Consider the following 12374-nt stretch of genomic DNA (forward strand, 5'->3'; position numbering starts at 1 on the left):
CAGACATAGAAGTCCATGAGTCAGGAACCATTTACAAGAAACAGTTATTTGTAGTGAGGCGGATGGACCTAGAGACTGTCATACAGAGTGAAGTTAAGTCAGAAAGAGAAAAACAAATACCGTATGCTAACACATATATATGGAATCTAAAAAAAAAAAAAAAAAGGTCAGAAGAACCTAGGGGCAAGACGGGAATAAAGACACAGACCTACTAGAGAACGGACTTGAGGATACGGGGAGGGGGAAGGGTAAGCTGGGACGAAGTGAGAGAGTGGCATGGACATATATACACTACCAAATGTAAAATAGATAGCTAGTGGGAAGCAGCCGCACAGCACAGGGAGATCAGCTCGGTGCTTTGTGACCATCTAGAGTGGTGGGATAGGGAGGGTGGGAGGGAGGCAGATGCAAGAGGGAAGAGATATGGGGACATATGTATACGTATAACTGATTCACTTTGTTATAAAGCAGAAACTAACATACCACTGTAAAGCAATTAAACTCCAATGAAGATGTTAAAAAAAAAAAGAAAAGAACTGATCGGACACTCAAGGCTCAGCCACTCCCTCTATCACTCCTAATTGTACTAGTAGATACACTAGCACCCAAGGACCCATGAGCGGCCTCCCAGCCCCCAGGCCTGGACTGCCACACTCTCTTTGGCTGTCTTCACTCTTTCCTCCAGGTTCAGGCCCTCCTCCCTTCTGTGCCAGGCCTAGAGCCAAGTTTGCACCAACCCCCATTGACAACAGCGGAGAGAAGAAAATTTCAGAACTTCCTGTTCTGAGACTTTGAAAGACTTTTTTAATTAACCAAAATGGTTTCTCATAATAGATGGGTCCCAGGGCGAGAACACGACTGTAACTTACACGGCAGGCGCCTCGCGGCCGATCTGGGAGTGAGGACCTAGTGGTTGTGAATGGCAGCAGTGCCTTGGGAGGGCCCAAGACTATTCTCCACTCCAGGACCATCTGCCGTTTTATCATTTATATAGTTTGGGACATTTCTGTCTTGTGAACTCTAAAGCGTTTTTGCATCGATGGATACGTTTAAGTTTTAAATATTCAAATTTAGAGAAATAAGCAATCAAAAAATGTGTTTTCCCTAGCCATAAGTCACAATTTTTAAAAACTGAAAGCCTTTCCTGGAATGACGATACCGTACCCAACCACAACATTAGTTTTTGGAATGCGGGTATACCTCACATTAGAAAATCTAATCTATAAAAACCTGAACCTCAAAATAGATACCTGGATATAATAGGCCTTCAAAGTAAAGGACTGTATTCAGTTTTCAAAAGGATTCAACCCAGATTTCTTTAAGTTGCCAAGTTCCTAAATTAATTTCAAATCGGTTTTAATTTACAAAATATTGACCTATACACATTTTTTTTTCAGAAACCCAGCTACTGTAATTCTTCTTAGATATAATATAATCTAGCTAGGGAGATAAATAACCAGACTACAAGGATTCTTTAAATATATGGTCATGTGTTACTCATCTCTATATTCTTAGGGCTGCTATGTCTTCAATAAATTCATATGTTGTTGAATTGCATATGATGAAGTAATTTATGTACCTTAAAACACTGTGGGTTGAGCTGAAGACTTGGACCTGGAGTTACTCTGAAATATTCCTCAGTGACAGCCATAATATAGCGTATATAAACACAGCCTGATTTTGTAATAAAATAAAATACTATAGAAGAGAAAGGAAAGAAAATCAGTAAATAACTAGCAGAAGGAGGTGAGAAGATCTAGTTAAACTTTTCTAACCTTTTCAGACTAGATGTTTCTGTCTTTGGAGAAGAAACTGAACATTCAGCCCTAACAACTTTTCAAAAGATGAGTTAGATTCGATGTGCCTTTCAATGGGCAGTGGTCGTGACCTTATGTTGAGAATATTCCATTGACTTGTGGAACTTCCGTAACCCCAATGCCTGCTCTCTTGGAGAGGTTTCAAGCTATCATCTTGCTTCCCAAAACAAAACAACTGTAACCCCACTTCTTGTGAGGCTGAATGACCAAAAGTACACTCAGAGAGCTGGCTTTGGGCTGCTCCAAGGTGGCTGAGTGGCACCTGTGCTTTTGTGGAGCACTGTGATGGAGCCATCCCTTAGTGTCAGTTATGGCGACCAGCAGGAGGCAGGACCATGAGCCAGCCATGGGATGAACTGAGTTACTGTCAGTATTAAATATGCGTTTATTGTGCGGACTTTGCATCCTTAATAAGTCATGATAGTGTAGACCACGTTAAGTTTTAAGAGTAAACAGTTGACATATATAAAATGGAATATTACTTAGCCATAAGAAAGAATGAAGTAATGCCATTTGCAGCAACATAGATGGATCTAGAGATTGTCATACTAAGTGAAGGAAGTCAGACAGAGAAAGACAAATATATGATATCGCTTATATGTGGAATCTAAAAAAAAATGGTACAAATGAACCTATTTACAAAACAGAAATAGAGTCACAGATGTAGAAAACAAACTTATGGTTACCAAGGGGGAAGGGGGGGAGGGATAAACTGTGAGATTGGGATTGACATATACGCACTACTATACATAAAATAAATAATCAACAAGGACCTACTGTATAGAACTGGGAACTCTACTCAATACTCCATAATGATCTATATGAGAATAGAATCTAAAAAAGAGCGGATATATGTATATGTATAACTGAATCACTTTTCTGTACACCTGAAACTAACACAACATTGCAAATCAACTATACTCCAATAAAAATTTTTTTAAAAAAAGAGTAAACAGTTGAGAAGAAAATTCTGGTAGAGAAATTCTATGTGCTAGTTGAGGTAGGTACTTGCTGCACATTAGGAGAGGGTCACTGTTATGCAATTTTAGCAGAAGGATCCCCTGGTCAGGTCAGGGTCTCTGCTAGCCTAGCCACTGTCCTTTGCATGAATTGGAAAAAGGAGTCCCCTCTGGACAGACGGTGCCCTTCTCCCAGATCAATGCAGACCACACCAGAGCTCACAGCTTGCCAGCAGAGCTTGGACAAAAGTCAGGGTCCACCTTAAACTGCTCTTCTCTATGCAGAGCCCTGGTCCCGTGCAGGTGAGTTTTTCGGAGTGGTGCCACTGCTCACCACAGTCCAGCTGGCCTCAATCCACCACCAGTCATTGTGCAATGGTGTCTGCCCCCATCCACCCCAGGACACAAGCCTCTCCTCTGCTTGGACTACAGCGATGTCTGCACCCACAGTGATGAGTAGCTAGTGGTTCTGCAGACTCTACTCATGGCCAAGCCCTGACATTGATCCTCTCAAGAGGACAAGAGACAGTCTCTCTTAGGCCACTGTATTTGTCTCTGCATGTATCTGAAATCTTGTCCCCACATAACTTAGGGGCCTGGATCTGGCACCAGCTAAATCCATCCCTGAAAAATATTATCCAAGAAGTGACTGAAGAGGTTCAATATCATGAGCAGAACATTTTCCTCCTCACTGAACAGGTGACATCAGCTAGATGCTCAAATGACCCAGTGTCTTCAAGGGAGAAGATGGCAGAGGTGGCACCACAAGCGTTGAGATCTTGCAGTAAACTGTAAGCTTTAATAAAGGATGGGCATTCCAGGGTTCCATTAGGACTGTTTGAAGAAGGAAAGCTTTGGGCTTTGGGCATGGTGGCTTCTGTCTTGGGAGCCTCTTTTCCAGAAAATGTCTAGAGACTGTGATGTTTCAGGAAGGGTTCTAACCCAATGACGTTACTGTACCTAGAACTACAACACGCCCATTCCAGTTATAATAATTCATCAGAAACCAGGGGGCTGCCCTAAGAAAGCAGAAAAATGTGAACTTGCAACCAAGGACGGCTGGACCACAAGTCTGATCTGGGCAGCTTCCATCTTTCCTGTGTGTGTAGGGACACCTGCTCTGAGCAAGTAACTGATGATATTCCCTGAGCCTAACCTGATGGAAAGAATACATTGAAAGATTAGACCTAAAATGCCTTTAAAGGGCCAGCTCAGCTAGAGAAATTAAGTTACAGAGAGTTTTCAGAAAAAAAAATTGGTTGTGATATTGTTCAACACAAAGGACACAAACACACATGCTAAATAAAATGATCAAATAAGCACAAAAGCACAAAGCACAATAGCAAATATATCAACTAAAAGCTCTGTCATACAGCACTATAACCTCGCAATGATTCAAACACTGAACAACAAATGGCAACTTTAATATATACCATTAATAGCAAAATGTCTGCTTTACTGAAGGAAAAAAACCAAAAACTATCTTGCTCTAAGCAGTTTTGAAATGAGTATTTGATTCAAAACTTCCCCTCTGCATATAATCGCATGCTAATTTACATTTTAATTACTTCCTGAGAAATCAAAAGCATTTGTTGACAGTAGAACATAATGTCAACCTCACCGTGGGCTGTTGGTGGATGCTTAATGAACTTAATTAGATAATTAGTGATGTTAATTATCCTTCTATTATGAAGATAATAAAGCTGTCTCACAAATGATGCACTTGGTAAAGAAACATCATTAAAGGTATCAGTGTTTGCTTTGTTCATTTACTTCTATTTTTCAAACTCCTGCAACAAGGGCTTGTGATAGCCTAGTAATGTTTAAGACTCTTAAAATGGAAAAAGAAAAGCCACTGTTTCCATCAGCCCGATATTGTCCTTCCCCCTCATTGTGGATACTAACATTGTGTTGGTGACGGGGCTGCTGTTTCAAATCCCCTGCTGTAGGGACCTCCAGTCCATAGTCAGTTGTGGTATGGAGTTTCTGGTTCAAACCATGTCCTTCCTTTGGGCTTTAATATAAATTGTTTTAAGAATGGGATGTGTGGGTGTGTGTGTAAAGAAGAGAGATAATGAGAGGGAGTGTCCTGGTTGAGTGCCCAGAACACTGGAAGAAAACCTAAAGGGCTAACACACACACACACACACACACACACACACACACACACACACACACCCCACACACACACCCCATTGCCCTAGCCTCGCTGCATTTCTATGACCCTACAGTGCTGTGTTCTCACCTCCACCACCAGGATGCTTTGCTGCCCTGGGAAGCTCCATTCTGCATATGGTGTTGGAACACAGCTGTCTGCGTGACCAAGGGCTACGATACATGATATACAGACTTTACTTTCAGTTGAAGTGAAGAAGGAAACTTCAGAGGTTTAAGAAATAAGATACTGGACTTCACCGTTTTTTTCTTTCTTGCATTCGAATACCACCACAACCAGAGCGTAATGGAAGTCCCTTCTGGAAGTAATCCTAGTCCAGACACACCATGAAGAGCTCTAAGGCCAGGCTGGGGAGAGTGGCATTATTTTTAGGGTCAGTAATCTCGGGAAAAGCATCAAGAGAAAGTGTCATTGGCAGCCTCGCCCACCACAATTAAGAAAACCAAGATTCCATTTAGTAGAAGATCTCAGTAACAATGCTCATGTCAGTAGAGGGATTTATACTTTACAAAGTCTTTTTTAAAAATTATACTTTCATTCATTTCTGAGTGGTTTTATTCCTCTAATAGAGAGTCCCACTTAATTACTGGCTCACAAGACGTTTCCCCCCACAGAGCACTACTGGGTTTTCCAATAACACAGCACTGCGATTTCTCATGAAGTCCATGTTTGCAGGTTTTCTGAATCTCTCTTTTCTCCATGGTTTGCAATGGTTTGTCCCGCCAGCCCCGCTCCTCCCTTGATTTGCTGACATAAGCTGTCTTTCTGCCCTCCTGCCCTACAGCAAGGACGTATTATCAAGACCTCACCAATCTCTGGGTCCTCTCACCCCTTCAATTTTACAAGTTCTCATGCATCTTCATTTTCCCCAAAATTTAGGCTACCTGCTTCCAAACATCTCTCTTAAAGGCACATTCATCTCCTGGGAAAGTCTTTTTTTTTCTTGCCCAACATCATGTTGAATTTACAAGTTTAAGTAAAAATAGTCCCTGTGATGACCTTCTAAATTTCAGATTTTTAAATTTTCCTACACCTTCTTAAAGATTTTTGATTATAACTCTTTTACAGTAGAACATCTCTGGGAATTCTAACTTCCGTTTTCATAGTTGCTTTTTGACTTCCTTGGCTGGTCCTCTCAACTCCACCACTTACTTCCCCTTCATTTCAAAGCCCATTCTTTTCTATTTTCAAAAAACTCTTCTTAGCCCTGGGGTGCTCCTGACTCATGAGCCTTTTGCCCAGGTGAGTGAAATCTGAGGCTTTCACCTCAAGGGCTGTTCACCCCTGGACACAGAGGTGCCAAAACACTGAACTGGAAAGCATTGTATCCCATCAGACCTCAACCTCCTTCCTGAAACAGGGGAGTGGGATTCTCGGGGACTCACTGCACCTTCAGCCTCAGCAAGACCGAAATCTCTCAGCAGCAGGAGACCAATGCAAACACGCCAGAAAGCAAGACCAAGAGCAGCTTGATCACTCCCACAGTGACTGCTCAAGACTTCCAATTCTGCATGTTTGCTTCCCCTGCAATTTTTATTTGGGTTCCATGACTTCTTTAAAGAGAAAATAAGTATACAGGAACATCTACACATGAAATGATATGATGTCTGGGATGCTGCTTCATAATTATTCTGTGCAGAGGGAGAAAGCGGGTAGGGATAGAAAAGAGACAAGATTGGCCAAGAATAGAAATTTGTGGAAGTGATGGATAGATACATGGGGATTCATTTTTTATTTTCCCTACTTCTATATCTGTTTGAAAATTTCCACAATGATTTTTAAAAGGGATAATGGGTAAAGTTCTCAGAGTAGATGGTCAAAAATCTCATTTTCCTCACCAGGGACCTGAGCCAAGGCTGCTTTTAGTATAGCTGTCACCCCATGGCTGGTCTCAGCCAGCATCTCATCCTCCACCAGGGGCAGTGCTGCTCTGTGGCTGCGGGTGAGTGATAGTGGGCCTGGGCACACATTCAAGGAAGTACCCAGTGGCAGGTCCACGGTCATCCTGCCCACACAAGTGTCCAGTCTCTGAGATCGTCAAGGCCCCCAGGCATGGGCACTGCTGGTTTTGCAGGAGGCTCTTGTGCGTCTGGGTGGGTGGGGGCCTCGCCCATAGGGCAGCCCTTAGAGGACCTCATGGGGCCTTGGAGTAAATGTTTAGTGCTTTCGTATTCTTGCCAAAGCAGACATAAAATTCTTGCAGAAACCTGTCTTTGGTATTTTAGCAACTGCAGTGTGCGACCCTCTGGCTTTGGGTGCCTTCTCATCCCCTTCTGTTAATTCTCACCTGGCTCTGGCTTCCCTACATGAGCCATGTCAACATTCTAATGTATGGCTTTGAAGACAGCAACTGGAAGCTTGCTCAGTTATCTCCAAAGGCCATGGAAACGTGGCAGACACAGAACCTGGCCCTGCTCCACCGGCTTTTGCTCCTCTATAAACCCTCTAAGTTTGCTCAGGTGAGGCACACATGGCCCCTGCATGAACAGCTGTCCACACAGAAGGAAGGTGGGGTGAAATCTAGCTCATACTTCGCAGAACAAGACCGGGATCAGGTGGCTGTGTGCCCCCCGCCCCAGAGGGGGTCCCACCTCCTTACAGGGTAGAGGTGGCCCTGTACTCTCAGCGTCCACCCTCTGGTCCCCATTCTCTGCAGAGCCCCACAGAACCATCTGAATCACACACCTCCCACACCTCCTATACCTGGGCACACTCTCTTCTCGTGGCCTGATTTAAGAGCCCCGGAGCTAGGGCCTCTGTCTTTGGTGGCCCTCTTTTTTTTTTTTTTTGCTCACACCAACCTTGATTAAACAACTTCTCTTGTGTATTCTTTGGTTTCCACTGCTCCAACCACTGCCTTGCCTCCATCACCTCCCACCTGAATGATGCTACAGCCCCCAGCTTGTCCACTCCCCCAAGAGCCCTAAACTCCAATCTAACCTGTACAAACAGAAATGTGCCATTCCCCTGCTTAACCCCTGACCTATGGGCCCCAGTGCCGCCCTGACCTGCCTCCATGCCCATCCTGCCACCTGCAGCCGCTTTGCCCATCCCCCTGCTCACAGGCCTCACAACCCCTTCCCACCGGACTTCTGGCTCCTGTGTCCCATGTGCCCATTTTCTGTTTGCTGATGTTTGGAAAAAAAAAACAAAACAGAGGGTGACACGCTTTATGTTCTGGAATAATTTTGGATCCACAGAAAAATAATAAAGTTACTACACAGGACTCCTGCTCCCGTCAGCCCTCACCTGGTTTCCCATAACGTTAACATCATACATTGCCAAGGTGTGTCTGCTAAAACTAGGAAACAAACACTGGTGGTTGATGTTTTTTCAACTTGTTTTTAAACAAGAAAGTTTGAAACTGAGAGGATGAGCAAAGCCGCTCCTACTGCTGTGAAGAGGGATGGCTGGCAAGAGTGTGTGCTCTGGATCCCTCCAAGCTGAAGGGGGCATGATGAAGTGGCTTCCTGGACACCCTGAGTTGTCCTGTGGTAACCTCAAGGGAGCCCAAGGTCCCAACCTCTGTCCCACAGGCTGACATCCACAGCCTTTACCCTGGTAGAGACGATGACTTCACGCTTTGATCCCAGAAGGGACTGTGATGGGAGTCAGGGGGAGAAAAGGAAGAAATAACGTCTATATATCAGCCTTGCTTCAAAGTTCAGCTCACCTGCCAAGAAGAAAACATTTTCTACTGAAAATGAAGATAGGTAAAAGGCAGGAGGAATTGTACATCGTGTGTCTCACTCCAAGGAACAATTTATCAGTGCTATAGAGCTGTCAGCCACTGACATGATAAGGAATAACACCAAATGAATAATGTTTCCTCCAAAACCAGCTCCTTTAATTACAAGCCCCTTCTTTCCAGAAGAGAGACAGAAGATGCAGAAACACCAATTTCATGCACTTGTGCCTGAATAATGTCTCCATGCTGCTTTTTCCAGATGGCGACCTTCTCACTGGAGGGACTAATGATGTGGGCATATTTAGGGAAAAACCAAAAACAGAGTCTTTAACCTTCAACAACAAAAAGCGTGTTATACAAAATGTTCCTTGGGATACATTAGAAAATATCAATTACATTGCTCACCGAGGTGTAATCAGCTGTAATCATCAAAATTAATTTTTAAAAATAATTAAACAGACCCCAGGGCAAATAGTTGATGCTCTTATCCTATGACATCACAGTGTACATATGTACCTGAGAAGTTGTGCCTTCTGTTAGCAACAAAGGCATCTCGCGTGGATGAGTGATGGATGCGGGCTCTGAAGGCTAGTGAGTTTCATCCCACAGAAAGCAGGGTGGGGGGGCTCCGTGCAGCTCCCTACACATTCTTTAAGAACCTTCTATGTACCAGGCACTGTGCCCAGCCCAGACTGAGTTACTGGTAGGAGATGCTGCTCAGTAAAGATGCAGCTAATTTTTTAATTAAAGCATAGTCCACTTTGTTTCAAAAATAATTTGTGTTTTAAAATTCCATAAGACAGTATAAGCTGGAGAAAAGATACATAAATCAGGTTGGAGGTAAAATGGGGCTCAGTGAGGAAGGAAGAGGCCAGGGAGAGATATGTGTGGGTGTGTACACGTGTTTTGCAGAAATTTATCCCACTGGGCATGTGCAGTTACACCACTTGGGCCACGCTTATCTCTCTGGCTTCCAAGTGCCCAAATGAAAGAGGAAAACATAATGGTGTCAGAAGTTCTGCTGTTTGAGTTGCTGTGAAAAAGCACAGTCCTTCCTGGTGTTAACAGCTGAGGGAGACGTCCCCCAAGGTTGTCCTCTCCCCACTGCAGTCCAAGCACACTGGCCTTTGCTGCCCTATAACCCCCAGCACACTCCTGCCTCTGTGCCTTTGCCCGGTGGTCCTCCCTGCCTGATCACTCTTTCCTGGAGAGTCACAAGGCTCCTGTCCTTCCTTATTTCTCTGCTCTCACACCTCCCTGCCAGAGAGGGCTTCTGGCCACCTCCATCTAAGTGGCCCAGAACCTCTCTCATCACCCTCTCCCACTTATCCTGCTCCACTTTTCCTTATTGCAATTAGCACCTCAACATTTACAAATGTATTTATCTTTTTATTGTCTATCTTCACCTCCTAGAATGCAGTCTCCATGAAAGCAGAAAATATGTCAGTTTTCCTCTCTTCTGTAACCTCAGTACTTACAGCAAGGTACAGAATAAGCACTTAATAAAATCTGTTGAATGAATGAATAAATGGATGGATGGATGAGACCTCAACTGATGTAGAAGACAACATCTTCAGCAGCTCGCCTTCACCAAAGACAGACAACTTCAAGTATTCCTTCTTCCAGATCTCTCGATGTGAGCCAAGAGCAAACTGTTATAAGCCATCTGTAAACCTACATGGCCCCATACATTGCTGTTTACTCAAACTTCTTTCAGATGGGCTGTTTCTCAACAAATCTCTCCAGGACTCGGAGGCACTGAACTGTGCCAGTGACAGTGACCTTGCGGGGGGTGGGGGGGTGCCACTGGCAAGACACAGCATCAATAGCCACAGGGGTTCCCATAAAATGCATGTCCATGCCCAGTGTCTCAGCTGTCCCTTCCACAGCTGCCCAGCCAGACTGACCTGACCTCCTGGGAACAATGCTAACTTGGTCAAGGAGTAGATGCTCCGGGGAAGCCCAGGGAAGAGGGGCTGGACCTCTCCTGCCACAAATGGCATTGGTCAGGAGCAAGTGCTTGGGCACAAGTGGGGATGCTCCTGCTTCCAGTGCTAGGTGCAGCTGTACCAAGTGTGAGATGGTCTTGTCTTGCCCTTGGCAGAGAGGGCTATATAGGAATCTTGTAAAGCACTTGCACTTTCCAAGTGCTTCCACATAGTCCAGTGTAAACAGAGTACATTCCCAGCTGTAAACTCAGGAATTGAGGCTCTGAGAGGTTTTGGAGTTGCCTAAGGGTGTGCTCAGAAGTGCAGGGACTATGAATGAAGATCCTGTCTCCACTCCGCCACTTCCTGGCTTCAAAGACCTTGACTTTTTCTTTCAGATTCTATTTCACATCTATAAAATGGGACTAATAATAGCTGTGTGATGTCACTGGCACGAGATCTCAGTTATTCATTCAGTCAGCCAGTAAGTCTGTGAACAAATTTAAGGAGTAGTGTCTTCCACAAGCCAATGCACTGAAGACACAGCCTGCCCTCAGCTCTGAAGACCAGGGGGGCGGCCAGCCTAGTCAATTTCACTTCCTGTCTTTCATTCTGTCTTCAGGCTCTTTCTCCATCTGTCCTGAAGCCTATTGCTCCTGAACCTTGGAAAGAAGAAAGCCCCTTCTCCTGGCAGTCTGGGCACTTACAGGCAGCCCTTCACTCCTCTCTTCTGCCAGTATCCTCTCTTCTCCCCATCAGACACTGACCACAGTGGACAACAGACCTATGGTGGCAGCAGGGCCCAGATGCTGAGCACGTGGGATTTGGAGTGAACCTCCATCTCCAAAGTTACACTGGCAGAGTTCGAATGTGTAATGTGTCTGTCAACCGTCTACCCCACTCCCTGGGAAATCCCTTCCCACAGTTTCCCACAGTTATTTGACCCATTGCGCAAGTCAGGAAATAAAGACTCAGGGGAGTTAAGTGAATCACAAACCAAGGTCTCTTGGGCCTAAGTCCATGCCTATTGAATGACCACCTTCTGCCTCTGAAGGTAAGTCGGTGACCACATCATTAGAATACATGACAGACTGTATTTTCCAAGGAGAGCCTCAGCAATATTTCCAGTACTATGGGCTCTTGAAGAACCTTGTCAATTCCCTACCAGGATGTAGAATCTATTGCCCTCCCCATGAACCTGGGCAGAACTCTGTGCCTTTCTGGACCAAAAAGGACTGCAGCAGAGGTGATGCTGCATGGTTTCCAAAGCTGGGTCAAGGAAGGCAATGTGGCCTCCACCTCTCTCTCTTTCTCTCTCTGTCTCTCTCCATTTTTCTCTCTCTCCTTCTCCCTCCCTATGGAAATTTATCCCTTAAAACCCAGCCACCAGGTTGTAAGGAAGCTCAAGACACATGGAGAAGCCATGTGTAGATGTTGCGGCCAACATTCCCAGCTAAGGTCTCAGACTAGAGCCAGCAGCAACCCCCAGATGTGTGAGTAAGTGAGCTTTCCAATGATCCCAGCCGAGGGCCCAGACATCAGGGAACTGAGACACCCCCAACCCCTGCTGTGCTCCAGATTCCTCACCACGGCATCCACAATCACAAAAACATCATTGTCAGTGTTACCAAGTTTTAGGATGGTTTGATATGCAGCTTTAGAGACATGGACTAGAAAACCCTAACAGCTCAGCCCCACATGGTCAAGAGGATCCACCACCATGTCTCCCAACAATGGCACCAACACTTCTGTCCCCCTTTGCTGCGCCCACACACCCATCTCCTGCTGAGCTGTGGGTTACGGCTC

At 44.9% G+C, this 12374-nt stretch overlaps 1 protein-coding gene across 1 annotated transcript in view; it reads right to left on the bottom strand.

The window, feature by feature from the left end:
* Window positions 1-12374, bottom strand: part of WDFY4 (WDFY family member 4) — a 276626-nt gene that overhangs the window by 118375 nt on the left and 145877 nt on the right. The window lies entirely within an intron of this gene.

The sequence above is a fragment of the Mesoplodon bidens genome, assembly GCF_964165515.1.
Source record: "Mesoplodon bidens genome assembly, chromosome: 1".
Taxonomy (NCBI): domain Eukaryota; kingdom Metazoa; phylum Chordata; class Mammalia; order Artiodactyla; family Ziphiidae; genus Mesoplodon; species Mesoplodon bidens.